General features: G+C 46.2%; 1 protein-coding gene across 1 annotated transcript in view; it reads right to left on the bottom strand.

Moving 5' to 3' along the window:
• LOC147634561 (alpha-mannosidase At3g26720-like) overlaps nucleotides 1-20,708 on the bottom strand; it is a 188,564-nt gene that overhangs the window by 146,518 nt on the left and 21,338 nt on the right. The gene's annotated exons all lie outside the window — the stretch shown is intronic.

Raw genomic sequence — 20,708 nt, 5'->3', positions numbered from 1 at the left:
AAAGGCTTGTACTCTCACCCACATGGGATCCATAGGGGCCTATAAATAGGCACCCAAACCTCCAGCTTTAATCAACAAAGTATTGCAAGTTTCCATCCCTAGCAAGCAGCGATCTAGCAATTGGGAGAGCTGGGAAGCACATGTGGAACCAACATGTGAAAAGGACCAGCTGGATTACTACCACAACTTAGATTGGGACTAGAAAAGTCTGATCAACCATTGTACTTCATAACATTTGGTTGTACAAATATAATACAAGGATTAAGTTAGGTTACTTGTGCGAATGTGTTAGTGAGTCTTCCATTGCATCTCTCTCTCTCTCTTTTTTTTTTTCGTGAAATGGTGTTTTATATTATATGTAAAAATGTACATCAGCCACATGGCTCACACAGAACCTATGGCCCCAAAAAACCCCCCACAAAAGATCCTCTAACCTGTACACTAATAAGAAAGCCTCCTAGCCAAATAAGCATCCCAGATAAAAGCATCAAAGATGAGCCAGCCGAGCCGCCGTAGACCATAACGAAATAGCATCTGCATCCAGTAGCTGAGCTGAGAGAAGTGAAGAAAACTACCAAAGCAGCAAACCGCGGATACGTAGAACGTGCCCATGTATTCCAAACAAGGAATCAAAGATGAACCCATTCCGTGTAGACCAAATATGCCAAAGTCCTGTCCATCTAAGGAAATGGAATATCAGAAGGTGACTGTCCGAAGTAATGGCTTGAGGACAAATCCCAAATATCCACTGATGAGCCGAAACAGTAGACCTCTCTACTACCTCCCAAACGCGAGAGACAAAAGACCAAATCTGACGGGCCACTGGACAACTCATGAACAGATGCATAACTGTTTCAGTGCATGTCGTGCAGAAGAAGCAAGAGGCCAATGTAATTTTACGACGGCTGAGCTGATCCCGTGTAGGTAACCCTCCCACCAACATCCTCCAAATGAAAACCTTACCTTTGTAAGGGAGTTTAGACTGCCAACCACGCATAAGAGTTTTCTGCCACCATGATTTAGACTTGTGCAATCCCCACACCTTATTGGCCTTGGCTGAAACCCAATCTTTCTCTGATACGAGCTTATGATAGACCTGGTTAGCTGAAAGTGATATCAAGTCACCAGATTTACATAGTGCCCAATCAAGCCAAGGCTGATCTGCAGATGGCCGAGGCAATGGAGTAAAAGGCTCAACTGCATGCATGATGTCAACCCATAGTGGCTGAAATGTCCGAGGAACCCTAAAGTGCTGCCGAATACGACGAAACGAATATGGCCTGTCACGACTAGGTATCACAGCATCTCGGATTCTAACCAAGCCTAACCTGACTATGCGGTTGAGTCGTATGCGTGAAGCATCTCTGTCTGGCCAAACAATGACACGCGACTCCACAAATGTTTCGAACTGCAAAGAGTTCAAAAGTAGTCTTTCATGACCAGGATCCCACTGAGCCAATAGTAGAACTTCATGCCAAGAAAGGAGAATATGCGATAAAATGTGAGATGAGCGAATACGGACAGCATTCACAATGTCCCACCATGAAGCCTGCACACGTGTCCGTCCATGTGACAATCCCTCCAACTCAATCAAGTGACGAGCCATGAATACCCAAGGCTGCTCCTGCAAACACATATTCTGAAAAAGCGCCCACCTACGCGCCACCATATGCAAGCGGACATCCAGTAAAGCAGCCCCACCCATTCTTTTGGGCGTCGTAATGTGATTCCAAGCTATCCATGTTTGACCCATAACATTTCCTTGCCTCTTCCAGAGCATAAACCGAATGGGAGCAACCAAACGGAGAAGAGATTTGTGCGTCCAAGGTAGCAAAGGCAAAAAATAGGAAATCATGCTAAGCATAATAACCTGAGCTACCTTAACCCTCACGTGCATAGGCCACCCTTGAGCTTTCCAATACATAAATTTATCCGAGATCCGAGTAGAAATCCAAGCAAGAAGCGCTTGGTAGTCCACATCCACACCCACCGGATACCCAATATGACGAACAATGTCTCCTGTATGCACCACACGGCCTTGCCACCCTAATGCCTCAAGATCAAATTCCGTGCATATAATGAGGGCTGATTTTGTTGAATTTATTTTCAGCCCAGAAGCCAATGCAAAATTATTCCAAGCTTCCATTGCTCGATCTATATTGGCTTTTTCGGCCCTGAGAAACATAAAAGTGTCATCCGCAAGGGCTTGAGCAAACCAACCACTTCACCATGCGATGCCATAGCATCTAGGCGAGATAACATAGGATGAGTGGCAATGGCAAAGAAAAGAGGGCTAAGAGGACAGCCCTGCCGGAGAGAACGAGTGAGAGAAATACCATCCGAAAGTCCTCCGTTGAGCATAATCTGCGTGATAGAGCCAGAGCCAAGTCAATGCACCAAATTAGCCATTTTGGGACCAAAGCCCATGGCTGTCATTAACTAAGAAAGGAAAGACCAGCTGACATGATCAAAAGCTTTTTCAAGATCCAACTGCACCATCACAATCTCTTGCTTCTTTGCCTTGGCATAATCCACTTAAATTTGAACATTAAGAATATTATGCAAAATATTCCTGCCATGCACAAATCCATATTGATATGGATGAATAAGAGTAGGAAGCACCTTCTGCAAGCGATTGGCAAAAATCTTTGTAAAGATTTTATACATAATACCCATAAGTGAGATTGGGCGCCATTGAGCCAAAGAAGTAGGCGAAGGGACTTTGGGCAACAAACGAAGTATGCCCAACTTCCAATCGGCAGGCATATATCCCTCATCCCAAACCCTTTGACAAATAAGTGTCAAAGGCTCTGCAAGCTGATTAGCATATTTTCAGAAAAACTCATTTGTCAAACCATCCCAACCAGGGCTCTTTCCCATGGGAAGTTTGGAGAGAACAGCTTCCACTTCCCCTTGAGTAACAGGAGCATCAAGCTGAACCACCACATCAGGGTCAACTTGATATCGTACTTCAGCAAACAATGACTCCCTTGCAGCCAGGACAGCCGGCGAGACATCCTCTCGAGGGGCAAGCAAATCTTCATAAAACCTGATGCAATGCTGAATAACCTCAGAAGGTTGAGTAACAAGGTTGCCTTGCGCATCCATCACAGCCTAACAATATTCTCATGCATATGTTTTTGATGCAACTTATCATAGAAGCGATGAGATTGACAGTTAGCATCCCGCAAAGCATCAAGACGTGCAAGTAGTTTAAAGCGAACATATTGTGCTTCCTGCACCCTAGATAGCTCCTTTTTCAGCCATTCTATGGCATCCACAACTTCAGCATCCATAGAGTCAGTAAACATGAACGCCTGCAAGCCCTTTAAAAGCGACTCAAGAAGAGCCACATGCTGTTTTTGTATAGAGGCATTAGCAAGACCATAATGCCGCGCCAATTTTCGAGTGTTGGTAAGGAACACTAGCCAAGCATGATAATCAGCCATGGACACTCTTGTGGAGAAATGTCGTATCAACTGACGCATATAAACATCAAAAACTTCATGCTCCAAAAAAGTGTGATTTAAGCGCAAAGGCAAGCATCCCAACAAGCCTTTATATGCATCCACAGGATGATAGACCATTTAAAACACAAGCGGCCAATGATCCGACAAAACCTGTTGCTGATCAACCATCATAGTAAGAACCTCTGGCAAAAAGAGATCTTAATGTAAAATATACATCCTATCCAATCTAGCATAAGTGTCCCGAAACTGTTGTGAGGCATAAGTGTAACCCCTTTCATCTGGATGCAACCAAGACGACATGTCTTGTTTTAGCGACCTTGCTGCAAAAGCTTCCCACGCCATTCTCTCCAGGCCATCCATTACAGAATGAGGCGACGTGGCTTGCTCCCCGGAGACACACGTATTAAAGTCTCCCATCACAAAGCCAGGATGAGAGATTGAAAGAGCACACAAGTCATTCCACAGCAAACGGCGTGCACGAGCATTATTTGGAGCATACACCCCTAATAACCATAAAGGCGTATCATCCCAAACAATTTGTATCACTAGAAATCTTCCATGAACATCTTGAATCACAAGAGAAGGCTGACACTGCGAACGAACAGCAAACATAACACCTGACTGCAAAGCAGGATGTCCGCTGTAGAAAACATGAAACCCCTTATATACATAGGCTTTGCCAGCCAACTTATGCTGCTTATGTTCAACTGCACACAAAACATCCCAACCATGATAAAAAGTTGTACGCCAAAGCCTAAACTGCTTTTGGCGCAAAGAAATGCCCTTTACATTCCATTGTACAATTTTCATAAGCCTTCCCAGAAAAGGAATCAACAAGGCCGTGTACTAGGCCCAAGACAATCTGCCAAATCACGAACCTTTTGAAGCATTGCATTTTTAGACATGGTATTTGTGATCTCAGACTGCCCTTGGAGTTCCTGAGCACGAGCCAAAGGGTAATGACCATCCCATGGTGAGATTACCTCACCCTTCGAACCAAACATACGAGGCAATTGTTGTTGTGCTTCTTTTGTTAGGCGACTTCTAATAGGATAGTGTTCTACTCTATCCACCCCAAGAGCCCCTGAACTCTGAGAAAGTTGGCCTCCCGGCCTCTCAATCCTGGTCTGTTGCTGGGCACCTGAACCCAAAGGGCAACGAGCATATGTATGTAAGGGCCCCTGATGAGTACGCAAAGGCCCCCGCCAAACAGCATCTGAGAAATCCCCCCGCGGGGCAATAAATCGTGTCTTTTTACCACGTACTTCCACCCATGGCTGCTCAACCTCATTCTGAACATCCGCATGTACATCCATGTGCTGTGCATCATGTAAAGGAGCATCATGCTCATCTTCCACGGGCAACTGCCCATCAACGATATCCTTGGTAGCAACAACTTGTTCTTTCTTAGGACATTCGGAGACAAAGTGGCCCATCTTACCACATTTGAAACAGTGGCCAGCAAATGTATCCCACCTCAATTCATACATTAAAGGTTGCAGCCCAGCCATATTGACACGCAAATGTGTCGGCCTAGGTCTCCCAGTATCCCATAACATGCATAGACGATTTCGGTTTCTAGATGTCATTTGAGGTACCACCAAGACATCACCGATACCTCGCATGAGATCTGGTAAAACACGCCAAAACATTGGTGGGAATTGTTTCACTTCAACCCAAACTGGGCAAGCCTGGCGCAACATATCTTGGTACTCTGCCATAGGCTTCCACGGAACCACATGAACCAACTGCCCATCCAAAAAGAGTGGCACCTGCTCCAAGACTGCCGTACAGGCTTCCGAAGTGCGAAAAAGTATTTCATAAAAGCCTCTCGGACCATCATAAATCTCCTCAAGTGCCTCAGGCGACACCAAGCGGCCCAACCATGCTCTAAGACGAGGCAACAACAGAATACGCCCAGTAAAGAAGAAGATAGCAGCACGATCATGAAAATCTGCTAGCTGTTGTAGCAACAAAGGAGTCTCCATGCATACATCAGCCACACCATCATTATCTACTGCAGCCATTTGCACGCTATTTGCCTTCACATATTCTTGCAGAAGCTCACCAGTGATCTGCAGCAAACGTGCAAACTCCGGAGAAGGTACCTGAGAACTTTCCTCTGCATTCTCTCCAACATTCACCAGAGTGTAACTTGCATCAACATCAAGCCTTTGACGTTTTTGTTGCTCCGAGGCATCTGAAGCATAACCCACATCCTTCTCGATCATCTCCTTAATAAGATCCATGTTAAGGCTATTGGCAGCCATGCCACCAACAGCAGCAGCCGGGTCATCCAAATCCATGTACAAAAGCAAAGAAAACCCTTTCTCAAAAACCCTAATTCAGCACCTGAAAACCCTAATTCAGCACCTGCAAACCCTTAAATAGTTGCTTGAACCATTGCTGCACCCTTGAGAAAACCTGCAAACCTGATTTTTTTTTATTTTTTTTATTTTTTTTTTATTTTTTATTTTTTTTTCTTCCACTGCTGCCTGAAACCCTAGAGCCGGAACCCTGCTGACCTCTGTCGCCTCCCTCTCCCGCTGACCTCTATCGAACGTGTGTCACCTCCCTCCCGCCTGCTGACCTCTGTCGCCTCCCTCTCCTGCTTGCTGTTTCGAACGTGTCGCCTCGCTGTTTCGAACGTGTCGCCTCCCTCCCGCCTGCTGTTTCGAACGTTTCGCCTCCCTCCGTTCTCTCTCTCTCTCTCTCTCTCTCTCTCTCTCATCTGGATGCTTTACATGAGTTTGCACATGATAGTGGATTGTCTCTCAACCTTGGCAAAACCAAGGTTATGGTGTTTAACACCACGCCAAAGTGGGTTAGGCGATCAGCTTCCACATTTACATATGGGCAGGAGATTGTGGAGTATACAGATGCATATACATATCTTGGGGTAGTATTCAGTGGGCCAGTGTTTTCGATGAGGAGAGCAGCAGAGACTAGATTGACTAGAGCACATGCAGCCCTGGGTGGTTTGGAGAGGATGTGTTCGCAGGTTCAGTTTCAGGAACCTCGAACGAAACTTTGGCTTTTTGACACTCTAGTGACATCAGCTATGCTTTATGGAGTGCAGATATGGGGACCTTCAGTGGGCCATCACAGCGCAGGCGGGTGGAGAGGTATGGAGAGGCCTTTGGTATCTATGATTGCTAGGATTATTAGAGCCAAGGCCGTGGTACCTCATGAGATTATTCGAGCAGAGCTGGCGGCTGCCCCTCTGGTGATTGAGGCTCTTACGAGATCAGTCTCCTACATACATGGCTTGTGGGATCTCCCCCGAGACAGATATGCACGCCTCGCCCTGGAGTCCTCCCGACAGTTAGCTTTACAAGGAGACACGGCTTGTTGGTATGGACAGATGACATCTTGGTTCCAGGCACATGGTTTTAGCATGGACAGATTGCCTCCCTTCGAGTATTCTCTGGAGGCACCCTCTCTCACTCTCACACGGACAGAGTATACCAGACTCATCCGTCAGGATTTAGTTCAGCTGGACATTAGGAGGACATGGATACAGCCGACTGAGGAGCTGGGCACGAAGATGGCTTTCTACAGAGAGCATTTTCTTCAGCTCACAGCAGATGGTTTTGTGATCAGACCCAGTTACATGCATGTACACTTGCCTCATGCAGTACGATGTGCTATTGGTCAGATTCGCACATCCTCACACCAGCTTGAGATTGAGATTGGCCGATATAGAGGTATACCAGCTGAGGCCAAGATATGCCGAGTATGCCATGGGGAGCCAGAGACAGAGCTGCATTATATATGCCATTGTACTGCATACTATGAGATACCGGGTCGTTTCCACTGTTTATTCAGAGAGGGTTTTGGACCACTTTCCAAAGTCATGGGGTACCAGGACCAGAGATGTTTGGGATTGTTCTTGCTTGAGTTGCGGAGACATAGAGATAGCCTGCTTAGGCGCACAGAGAGCCAAACTCAGAGGCACATTACAGATTTCTTTAGTCCAGCCATCACTGCGCCAGATGGACCACAGCAGTAGCAGGACATGGATACCGCCCACACCAGAGATACACTAATTGATCGTGCGATTGAGCTTGGGTGGTCCAGACGCCCACGACTACGGAGGAGGGCATCCCAGCATAGACGGAGGTTGCAGCGGCGGATTCGGATTATTCTTGCGAGGCATGCGAGACACCCAGTCAGGGTGCTGACCACAGAGGATATTGAGGAGATCCGCCAGCGTCCGATGCGGCAGATATTATGAGATGGAGGCACCTCCATAGTGTACCCCTCCGTGCCACATGATATTGTATCCCCTCACTATATTCCACTCACCTCCATAGCGTACCCCCCCCCCTCACTATATTCACACCCTATAAGGGTTTCTGTTTACCTTCCATTTCCAGTTTCATTTTCTAGGTGCCAGTAGTATCATCTTTATTTTTCATTTTCTGGGTTTTTTATCCAGACATTGTATCAGATCCACCATGATGTAACTTTTGGTCTCATAGGTCATTATGGCCTTTTGAAGACGTTAATATAACATTTCATTTCATTTCATTTCTCTCTCCCCTCCGCCTCATATGCGTTTCCCTGCACTATGATCCCTTCTACCCACCCCCGCAGCACTGCCCCACAGAACAATTGGTATGATGATGAGTGTCGTGAGACACGAGCACAGCTACAGCATGAGATTGCCATTGGGTCTCACACGCATAGACAGACCAGGATGATCTTTCGGCACCTTGTGTGCAAGAAGAAACGAGCCTCTTTGGCTAAGCTAGAGGAGGAGATCTACCAACTCTTCCTAGGGAAGGACTGCAAGAGGGCATGGAAGATGTTTCAGGAGAGATAGCCTGGTACTCCGATTACTGCACCTGAGGCATGGCATACTTATGCTAGAGAGCTATATGATGCACCAGGACAGCCCCCACCCCCCCTCCACTGGGAGCTAGACTGGCTAGCAGCACCTTTTTTACTATGCGGATGGTGCGATAGACAGGTTACAGAATGGAAAGGCACAGGATCATGATGGGCTAGTTGGAGAGCACTTCTCATATGCACGAGACACTTTGCCTCCGCTCATCGTACATGTGTTTAATCGTGCCATTTGCGAGGGTTTCCCAACAAGCTGGACAGAGCATATCATTGTACCACTCTTTAAGAGTGGGGACCCCATGATACCAGGCAACTACAGGACAATCATGATCGGTCATTACTTGGCCAAATTATATGGCTCTATATTGAAGTCGGAGCTGAGCCGATGGGTAGAGAGGCAACCCGAAGTTCTCTCTTGCCTTGTGAACCTCTACTTAGGTACCTGCCCTTTGCGTATGTTTGATACGTAAGTATGAAGGGGTGGCAAAGAGTGGGCAGGAAGACTGATGACGGCTGTTTTCCAGCCTACATAGTGGGTGTGCAAAGAGCAGCAAGCGCACCCTGTTCAAAGTGTTGCACAGGTGGGAAGACAGGTCACTTTAGGGTGGCTATCAGGTAATACATGGCCTGCAAAACATTGTTTGTACATTAATGTCACATGCGGAAGCTCTAGGAGTTTTCTTTCAGCCCTAAACACCATCCTGGAACATGCTTGATGCAAAACAAATACAGAAGAAGGAGAGAAGAGAGCGAGATAGCTGAGTATTCCGTATATTCATAATGTACAAAAAGGTGTACAAGTCTTGGCTAGCCCATGGCTCCCCCATCAAAAAGGTAGAAACCTAACCTAGTTCCTATTCTATGACTCAGTCCATTGGGAACTAAATGACTAACAATGAGCAAACATGCCTTATATAGGCCCTTGAATACCTTATGGACTGGCCGACCTGCTGTCAGCCAGATCTTGGACAAAAATATTCCACAACATGCTGCAGCCGACAGAGATATACTCATTCATAAACTAGCCGAAAGCCGCCTGTGCCCCTCCACAAGGTACTCCTACCAATATTAGTAGTATATGCTCCAAAATCTCGTTCTACTCTGGTTCTTTATCTTGTTGCCCTTCAAGAATCAACCTTGGGATCAACATGTACATGTGCATGCACATGACATCCCCCTCTGCTAAACTTGATGACGGGATTCCAACTTCTATTCTTGGATGACTGTCATCATCCCTTTGTCCATTCCTAGAGTCCCAAACCTGTCATCCTTCCCTTCATGGCAACCTTTTCACTGAAAACCCTGCCCGGTCTCCAAATCCACTCCAACTCTGATGAAGATCTATGCATTTGTTCCATCCTGTCCCCTATCCCTTCATGCCCTGTCCCTGAACACTTTCTCTGGTCTTCTTTTCCTAAGTATTGAGTCTGTTACTCTCACTCCACCCCTTGGAGGATCATCCTCCCTTGGAACCATTGCCTGCTAAAAGCCTTTCCTAGTGTGCCCCCAGTGGCACCCGACTCACAGGACCGCCATTCCCCTTGGGTCTTGTGGAACGCCACCAGCCAATCTCCTGTGAACTTCTTCCACATCTTTTGTTCCCCAATTTAACGTACACACTTTTTACACACAAAAAAGATGATGGCTTCTTTTAAAAGCTCAGCTATCTATGCAGGCACATGTCACAAGCCATGCAGATAGCACTCGAACAAATTTGAGTCTCGTCCCATCGTCTTGTAGTGGAGACTAGGGAAGCAAACAACATTGCAAGGGAGGACAAAATCTGTAGGCACTGCTCCATAGGGAAGGTTGAGATAGAGGAGCACTACTTTTTCAGATGCCCACTGTACTATGAGATATTGCACTGTCCCTTAAAGGAAAGAATTGTCGCAAGGCATTACCTATTAGAACCACCACTGCTTGGGACTACTAGATGGATCTGCACCAAACTAGAAACTCTCTGTAGGGCCCAAGCCTAGGACACCTCACAGTCCCCTAGCACAAGTTTCTTCCAACAGGTCATAGATGGAAACACTCAACTAGCACACCATGAGATTTCTTTGTGATACACGCATCCACATCAGAGTCCACCACCCATATTAGTGCCTCTGCTCCAACTTCACAACCTTTCACCCATACCCGCGCTCCAGCTCCACACCCCAAAGGAGTTCTTAGCAAGAGAGCCCAATCCATTCTACAAGCCAGACTCCCCCAACGTAGAGCATCAGGACCCTCCACAACAAAGAGAAAGATTCGGGAGGTTGTCTGCCAACATGACATGCTCCCATCACAAAGGCCTGACCCTCTTTCTGCCATGAGATTGGTACTGGCTGAGGAAGGATCATAGGATAACCATTTGCTATCTAGATGTATACACACATTGGTGTTTTTTCCATTTTTTCATTTCCTTTTCCAGTTCTTCGATGGCTTGTATATCCAAGGTACTATTGTATTACTTATGATCTCAGTATATCCATGGTACTATTGTATTACTTATGGTCTCATAGACCCTTGGGGTCTTCCATAGACGTTAATGACTCTCTCTCTCTATTACGACCCTGTGTTTTTCCCTCTGGGGACAACAAGCAGGTGGCATGGGCACAGGATGGACAGTGTGAAAGGCATCAGTTTGGATATGAATGGGTGTCCCATGTATGTGGCCAGCCCAAGTGTGAAGGGGACAAAAGGTTTTAAAGAAAGGGACAAAAGGATTTTTAAGTTTATACGGTTTTTAAAACCTTTGATGACTTAAAAATATTATTTTATTGGAAGCATGCGTTCTTGGTATTTGCTTTTGCTTTTGGCGTTTTGGAGAAAAGCGAATCGCCTCTTTATAAAGGGCGAAGGGTGGCAGATGCGAGGGCAGGTCGCCGGGTGGTCATCGTTGAGTCATCGAGTGGCTTTAGGTGCTTCTCTCGGTTTGTGGTCGTGACTATGGTGGGCCATGGTGGTGTGGTCATCAGGTGGTTCATGCGGGCGCATCACCTTAGCGCCAGGCAGGCTGCGCTTGGGCTATAGCCAAAGGCAGCCAGCAAGGAGCGCCAGGCAGGCTGCGCATACAGCCAGGCAGGCAGCCAGCAAGGAGCGCTAGGCAGGCTGCACATGGGCTACAGCCAAGCGGGCTGCAACCAGCAAAGGGCGCTAGATGGGCTGCACATATGGGCTACAGCCAGCAACAGGCGACCAGGCGGGCAGCAACGGGCAGCCAGGAGGACTGCAGGCGGCCACACACAGAGGTGCAAGGGCTGAATAGCACGACTCTATCTCTCTCTTGGAAGGAGGCGAGCTGAAGGAGGCGCCAAGGGGCTAACAGCCAAGGGGTTTCTCTCTCTCTCTCTTCGCGAGCAGGTGGGGTTGCAGGAAATACACAGCCGAGAGACCTTTTTCTCTCTCTTTCTCTCATCGTGGATTGCAGGCCTTGTTTACGAGATTGGGATACAGAGGATCAAGTTAAGATGCACAGGATGATGTTCTTGGAAGAGATGTGTGTTGCTCTCATCTTGGACTTATGTGTATTCAGGGATTGCTTGACACGTCCTCTCTATCTTTCTCTCTCTAGGTTTTGGCAGCCGTGATTTGATGGTATATCTGTCATGGAGACAGGACATTGGTTTTTCGAGAGGATACAGGACTTTGGTATCGAGGAAACAGGCCTATGGTTTATGGGATATAGGTCTTTGGTTTATCGGACACAGGTCTTTGGTTTCATGTGGAAAGCATGTCTTTGGATTCATGTGAACAGGTTGTCGTTTTCTCGAGGTTACATGCAAACTGTGACTATAGGGAAGGACATATGGTTTGGTACAGCCCTACTGCTGTTTGGGAAAGGGTTTGAGGGATCCATGGTAGAGATGGAGAAGACCTTTTCAAGAAGGGAGGTGTTGTACAGGTGTGCCTTCTCCATGGAATGAAGTGTTGTAATAACAAGAGTTCTTATTTGGAAGTCCTGGGTGAAAGCTTCAAGGGATCCTATTGGTAGAGGATTCTACAAGTTGTACTTTGTACTCAAATTTTTATCAAGTAAAGAAATACTGCAAGGGGCGCCACTGCATTTTGGGGCCAATCGGTGTCCTCGTACTATTTGCAAGAGCACTCTAGCTCCCCCTGTTTGTTTCCTTTTCCAGGTCCCCATGGGTGATGAAGTGTTTTGTGTGCGAGTGTCTGTTTCACCGCCCGTTAGATTTTTGAAGGCCAATTTCATGGTTCCATTGCCGGGATATCGTCGACTTTCTCAAGGAGGCGAGCCTGTGGTTGTCATATCAAAAGCTTCAACATGTGGAAGGTGAAAAGGAAGTGCAGGAGACAGTGCAGTCTTTGCCTATATGAGGTGAAGAGCAAAAGCTAAAGATGAGGCTCAGAAGAAAAGACACCAAGGACAGGAAGTAGTCGGCCAGGAACAAGAAGCAGTTGAAGTGTTATGGTGCAAGAGATGGGTTGAAGGTTATGGCTTTTGACACTTTGTCACCAGTGGTATCTTCACGGAGGCTTCATGGATTCGGAAGGCAGCTTCTTTCGATGTTTAGCAGTGGTGGTCTACTATGCTTTTCAGGAACTTGTGCTTACCACTTGGGTGGAGTGCAATCAAGTTTTGGGTGCCTGAGGATGTATCAGATGAGGCTCAGACGGAAGCGGAGGAACTTGATGAGGTTCTTATTCCCGAGCAGATACTGGCACACAAGGAAAGAAAGGTACAAGGTAAAGTTTCCCGTCGCTATCTTCTGAAGTTCAAGAACTGTTCACTGATGGATGCGAAGTGGATGGAGGAGGGTGACTTAGCAGATTCACCTAAGGTATTGTAGCTTTATCTTGATGCCGTTGAGTTGGAGCCGACTCTTGCTACGGCTCATTCAGCAGAGCATCGGTCTGGAGCATCGGTCTAGAGCATTGCCTGATGCTCAAGAGGGGGGTAGCACCTCCGCTCCCTTGTTATAGACACGCTCAGTTTATCATCTAGGAGTCGCTTGGTGACATCTTTGTATTCATCCAAAGGTACTGAGACCGACAGTACATCTGCTTATGGGACTTCTATGATATTGTGTACTAGTCACATGAGATGATGCTATTTCTAGAGTTGGTTTCCTTTGGAATGACATGGTTTGGTTTAGTTCAAAGTCTGCAGCAACCTGAGCTAACACTTCGAGACTCTATGAAGGGCATAAGTCTTGCGAGCAGTCCTAGAGTTGGTTTGGTTCATATATGGATTGAACTCTATCTATGCATGTATTTATACACTTTCCGAGGTATTATTTTATTCTGGTGCCATTGGATCCTCGTACCCTTGGGAATACATGGGTAATACTCTGGATGCGTCAGGATGAGATGCATGTATATTGATATGATACATCAAGTACTTTATTATGTTCATGGATGCATCACTGAGTGTTCTCCTGCGGGATGGCCATGTGCACTGTGCAGAGTGGGTAAAGCATCAAGAGGGACATATGTGGGAAGTACTTAGTGGATGTACTGTTTGGATGCATTGAGTGCTTTCATATGCTCATGTTGTACCATCAGTCGTGGATATCCATGGGTGTAAGGCTTGCGAGCAACCCTGAGACTGATATTTTGGAGTGGGTAGAGCATCTTCACGAGCATATTGTTTGCGAATGCATATATGTGTCATGCATATGTTTGTCATGTGTAGAATGATGCATGGTTTTGTTTTTGGCTAACACAGGTTACGTGTTTCCACTTGGTTTTAGACTTTTGCTCTAGGTTCTAAAGGAACAAGCAAGAGTTGTTTGTCACTTCGATGTGAAAGTGTGGCCTTATTGTCCAGGATGATTGTTTCATCACCCAGATGCACTGGAGGGACATTGCTTTCGAGGACCCTTTCTTCATTGGATGCCTACTGTGTTATTGAGTGCAATCGAGGACGCTTGCTATTTTTTTCAAGAGAAGGGTATGTTACGACCCTGTGTTTTTCCCTCTGGATAACAAGCAGGTGGGCACGGGCACGCGATGGACAGTGTGAAAGGCATCAGTTTGGATATGAAAGGGTGTCCCATGTATGTGGCCAGCCCAAGTGTGAAGGGGACAAAAGGTTTTAAAGAAAGGGACAAAAGGATTTTTAAGTTTATAAGGTTTTTAAAACCTTTGATGACTTAAAAATATTATTTTATTGGAAGCATGCATTCTTGGTATCTGCTTTTGCTTTTGGCGTTTTTGAGAAAAGCGAATCGCCTCTCTATAAAGGGCGAAGGGTGGCGGATTCGAGGGCAGGTCGCTGGGTGGTCATCGTTGAGTCGTCGAGTGGCTTTAGGCACACCTCTCGGTTTGTGGTCGTGACTATGGTGGGCCATGGTGGTGTGGTCGTCAGGTTGTTCATGCGGGCGCATCACTTCGAGAGCAGGTCATGTGCGCCTCACCTTAGCGCCATGCATGCTCTGCTTGGGCTACAGCCAGGCGGGATGCAGCCAGGAGCGCCAGGCAGGCTGCACATGGGCTACAGCCAGCAAGGAGCGCTAGGCAGGCTGCACATGGGCTACAGCCAGGCGGGCTGCAGCTAGCAGAGGGCGCCAGACAGGCTGCGCATATGGGCTACAACCAGCAACAACAAGCGACTAGGCGGGCAACAACGGGCAGCCACAGAGGCGCAAGGGCTGAACAGCACGACTCTATCTCTCTCTTGGAAGGAGGCGAGTTGAAGGAGGCGCCGAGGGGCTAACAGCCAAGGGGTTTTCTCTCTCTCTTTTCGCGAGCAGGTGGGGTTGCAGGAAATACACAGCTGAGAGACCTTTTTCTCTCTCTCTCTCTCATCGTGGAATGCAGGCCTTGTTTACGAGATTGGGATACAAAGGATCAAGTTAAGATGCACAAGATGATGTTCTTGGAAGAGATGTGTGTTGCTCTTCATCTTGGACTTATGTGTATTCAGGGATTGCTTGACACGTCCTCTATCTTTCTCTCTCTAGGTTTTGGCAACCGTGATTTGATGGTATATCTATTATGGAGACAGGACATTGGTTTTTCGAGAGGATACAGGACTTTGGTATTGAGGAAACAGGCCTATGGTTTATGGGATACAGGTCTTTGGTTTATCAGATACAGGTCTTTAGTTTCATGTGGAAAGCATGTCTTTGGATTCATGTGAACAGGTTGTAGTTTTCTCGAGGTTACATGCAAGCTGTGACTATAGGGAAGGACATATGGTTTGGTACAGCCCTTATGCTGTTTGGGAAAGGGTTTGAGGGATCCATGGTAGAGATGGAGAAGACCTTTTCAAGCAGGGAGGCATGGGAGTCAGCTTTCAGAGGACAAACACGCACCATTGGGGACGTGCATGGCTCGGGAGGAGTGGCATGCTTGTTTCGCCCTCATTTGAGAGGCATGCTCACAATGGTTAGACACAATGAGGAGGCTTGCTTTATGTGGATGCAATTAGCCAGACCTAGCTTGAGAGTGATGCATATTGCAGTATGCTACTTCCCACCAGAGAAATCAGAATATGCATGCAGGTTGACAGAGAAAGGGGAGACTCCATATACGCCATTATTTGCAGAGTTCTCCCAACAAGGAGAGGTCCTCCTATTAGGAGATTTTAATGTACGGACAAAAGGGGAGCAAGTGTAGACATATGACTGCTAGGGAGATGCCATTATGTTGTCACAAATTGACTTGGCTGAGATGGGCCTCCAGAGGGCCAACCAGGATATGGGGAACGCAACACCATATGGTAGACACTTCTTGGAGATGGGGGCTATGCATGAGCTGGTTTTATATAATGGGCTGTCCAGATGGCCATAGTCGCAGACAGCCTTATATCTTTTCCGCATGGGGGAGGCACTAGTACGGTGGATTACCTCATGGGGTCTCCCGCTCTTATACCGCACATCCCACACTTCACCATCCCTCCTCCCCCCATACTAGCTGACCACTCATTACTTTCTTTCACGATCTCATGCCCCACCTTACCGCCCACACCCACACCCCGTGCCACCACCTTCACCTAGATTCATTTCCATCATGATCTTGACCACATCTATGAGGACTACCTCTCCCGCCACATTTCAGCTCTCAACTTATCCCTCCCTATCTCCACCATTACATCCCAGCTCTCCTCCATCATGCATGACTCCGGCAATGCCAGCTTCCCCTACACCACATGCTCCACAGCAAGTTTGCCAGTGGGATCCCAACCCCAGAATGGATGGTATGATGAAGAGTGCAAAACCACCAGGCTTCGCCTCTTACGCGAGCGGGAACATGGGCTGATTTCAACACATAAGATGCAACACATCTCAGATTCAAACGAGGGTTTACAGAAACACTTAAATGCATTGGATAGATTTTGCAGGGAGAGAGACCTTACGATCAATTTGGGCAAAACCAAGGTTATGGTCTTCAACACATCTTATGCAGTCACTTCACGATTTTCTTTCATATACAGAGATGCCCCAGTGGAGATTGTGTAGAAGTATGTGTATCTAGGAGTCACTTTTACAGGCCCTTTGTTCTTCATGACCATAGCTGCCACCACTGACCGACTTGCGAGGGGGCATGCCTCCCTAGCCCGTATGGAGAGACAGTGTTTCCAGGCACATTTCCAAGAGCCTCAAACTAAGTGTTGGCTCTTTGATACTCTAGTACAACCAATGGCACAGCTAGTACTCCACATGAGGAGAGGACATGCACAATATGCACCACAGGAGTAGTATAGGATATCCCACATGAGGAGAGGACATGCACAATATGCACCACAGGAGTAGTATAGGATGAGGCCCATTATATGTTCAGTTGCCCGGCTTACCCACGAGATACGGGGGAGATTCCACTGCCTCTTCCGAGAGGGATTTAGACCACTCACACGGGTAATACAGTTTGAGGATCAGAGGATGAGGCCCATTATATGTTCAGTTTCCCGGCTTACCCACGAGATACGGGGGAGATTCCACTGCCTCTTCCGAGAGGGATTTGGACCACTCACACGGGTAATTCAGTTTGAGGTACTTGATGGAGCTCAGACGACACAGGGATGTAGTGTTGAGGCAGCATGCTGAGAGAGAGCCCCAGCTCCGTCAGGACACCTCACAAAGAGCCATCACAGATTTCTTTGTGGTACACACATCCACATCGGAATCCACTGCCCACAACAGTTTTTCTACTACGACATCACGCTGCAAATCCACGCCCCAGAGGAGTTCTTACCGAGAGAGCTCGACCCATTCTACGAGCCAGACATCCCCCACTCAGAGCATCAGGTCCCTCCACCACACACAGAGAGATTCGTGAGGTTCTCCGTAGACACGACACTCTCCCGTCATAGAGGTCTGACATTCACTCCACCATCAGATCAGTCCTGGCCGAGGCGGGTATCGTCATTAACTGATAACAGCATATCTCACTCTACACAAGATCATCTGTTGATCACATGTAATGTCAGATGTTTTCATTGTGCTTTTTCTTTCAATTTTCCATGGCTCTATATATCCATGGTACCATTGTATTACTTTTGGTCTCATAGGCCCTTGGGGTCTTCTGTAGACATTAATATAACTTTCTTTCACTATTTTATTTTATATTCGAGAACCCTCAAAGTGAGAGGCTCTCATCAAAGTACATCTAAAAATAGTGGAAAAACACTTCATAATTCTACTGATCACTCTATTGCAGCTCAAAATTGTCATGCAATGACTGACATAATGAACGACGCAAGTATATATACTTGTCGATCCGAGGTGGTGCAAACACCTCATAATTACGATACAGCCATATTGTCCATATAGCCCAATATCTCGCTCAAGCAAAGAAAAGGGCATATTCCTATAGTCTGGCAAGATATCTTCCAAACATTCAAAACACTTTCCCAAATCACTCCTAAGGAATCTTATTCACATATCCAAGAATAGATGATTCAGAAAATCCCTTGTGTTAGTGCATGCCCATAACAAATGATAAGTACTCTCCATGTGATGATGGCACCACAAACAATTTGGGGTCGCAATTTTCTGCTTTGCCAAATTCTCTCATACTGGGAGCATTCCCATGAGGCATCTCCATTAAAAAAAAATCTGTTTTAAAGGCAATTTGATTTGCCATATCATTTCCAAATTACTTTTCCCCCAACCTGAGGACTTGTTCATATGCCACACCCAATACGCATGTTCCTTTATCCATGGCTATGGAAGCAATAATCTATATGCCCTTGCCACTGTCATTCCATAAAATGGAAACTAAGTAATATAACGTAGTCGGCTGTTCTTTAGCAGCCAATCATCCTGTCATTGACCAATCGATATATAGGACATATCACCATGTCCTGCTAGCTGAGCAGCAACAACTCTCTATACAGTGTGGTAATGGACTCCCAATTTCCACCGTCATCGTGCTTGTGGAAACAATAATGGTCTGCCTTCAGCTAATATAACATCTCTCCCCCTGAAAATTCCTTTTTGTGCTAAAAAATAAGATTTTCTTGGCTCAGCCACAACCAATGGTGTATTAAATGCTCTACTCCAATGAACATTTTCAGCTACCAATGTGTTTCCAGGAGGCATTGGCCTATGTGCCCAATGCAAATGTATGAGCACAGACTTCAAGTCTTGCAACCAGCTTGTTTTAGTGGTAGAAATTTCAACTTTCTAAAGTTGATTTTCAGCCCCCCGATGCTATTGTCCCAAACAATTGTAAAACATTCATAATCATTGTCAAATCCCTTGGAGTATCTACCGGGAAGAAAAAAGAGTCACCAGCATATGCATGTGCAACCATTGATGACCCATCTCACTACACCAATCCATGTAATTCTCCTTCCTGAGTAAGAATATCCATATACATTAGCAAAGGATGAGTGGCAATTGCATACAACATTGTGCTTCGCTACACCAGTCCATGTAATTCTCCTTCCTGAGTAAGAATATCCATATACATCAGCAGAGGATAAGTGCTAATTGCATACAACATCACACTTAGTAGGCAGCCCTGCCTAACAGATTTTCCCAAAGTCCAAGGTGATGATAATCCTTTCCCAATGACACATCTAATTGTGCTACGTGCATACAACCAGTAGATAACTTCTGTCATTTTCAGACCAAACCCCGGGCGTTTCATTGTGGTAGCAATAAAGTCCCAATGCACCGTATCAAATGCTTTGGCAATGTCTACCTGTAATAGCAACACCTCCCGACCAGCATATTTGGCATACTCCATTCCCACATAAGCATTGCATATGCGTCTAGGAATGAACCCGTATTGGGAAAAATGTAACCCTTTGTCAAGCACATTGGCTATTCTATTGGAGATGATCTTTGTCACCAATTTGTATAGCATTGGCATTAAAGTTATAGATCTCCAATCATCCAAATTTATGCATACATTCTTTTTTTGAACCAATTTCACAAGGCCTTGCTAGGAAGTAGGCCTCACTCTTTGTAACCATGTAACATTTATCATTGCCAATAGAATGTCTTCCGATTCCTCTCAAAAATGTTGAAAAATTTCCACAATCAATCCATCCCATCGTGATAACTTCCACTTACCCAGTTTGGCAAGAGCACTTTACAATTCCATATTTGTGAAAGGGGATTCCCTTTGTGCAGCTGCTTGTTGATTAAGAATTGGTGTCACATTTATTAGCATCCTGGATTTCACTTTCAACTCTTTTCTCGCGAGAAGTGACGTGGTGTAGCAAAAACTAATTGGAAATGTGCCACGCATTCCCTGTCAATTAAGTAATGCAATGATTTTTCTCTCTCTGCACACACACACTCTCGCATATACATATACACATGTCACGAGCCATGCGGATAGCACTCAAACAAATTCGAGTCTCATCCAACTATCTTAAGAGTGGGGACTAGGGGAGCAGAGGGCAAAATCTGTAGGTTCTGCTCCACTAGGGAGGCTGAGAGAGAGTATCATGTCTTTTTCACATGCCCAGTGTACTAGGATGTTCCACTGTCTCTTCAAGGAAAGATTTTTCCATTGTCGCAAGGTCATTTACTATCAGGATCAGCGCTGCTTGGGACTACTTGATGGATGTAGAGAGTCAAAGTGTTCTTTTGAGTCTCATGAGAAATTTATAGGTCTCTGAAGATTCGGAGGGACACCTCAGCCTATTGTGAGCTCACTCACCTTGCCCTATGAGGAATTGAGTTGTTTCTCTCTATTTTGCCAACCATATAGGCGCCGGCTGCCTGACTTGACTGGAGAGGTCATGGTCGAGTGTATTTAGCAAAGTCAATAACCACCTGCGAATGGATGACCGCCTGAGCAGTAACTCAACTTAGGCATCCATCATGATCACTTGCCTGTGGCATGTTGGGCAAGGAAGATGCCCCAATTGCATACCAGCGTAGATGTTTAAAATTTGCAAACAAGCCACGTCTTATTTGTATAGGCCTGGAGGCCTCGGTAGATTGCACAGAAATGCCATATTCTAGAGAGACA

This window comes from Cibotium barometz, chromosome 10 (assembly GCF_041138505.1).
Source record: "Cibotium barometz isolate CiBa-2024 chromosome 10, ASM4113850v1, whole genome shotgun sequence".
NCBI lineage: Eukaryota > Viridiplantae > Streptophyta > Polypodiopsida > Cyatheales > Cibotiaceae > Cibotium > Cibotium barometz.
This window is presented reverse-complemented; position numbering and strand designations above follow the sequence as displayed.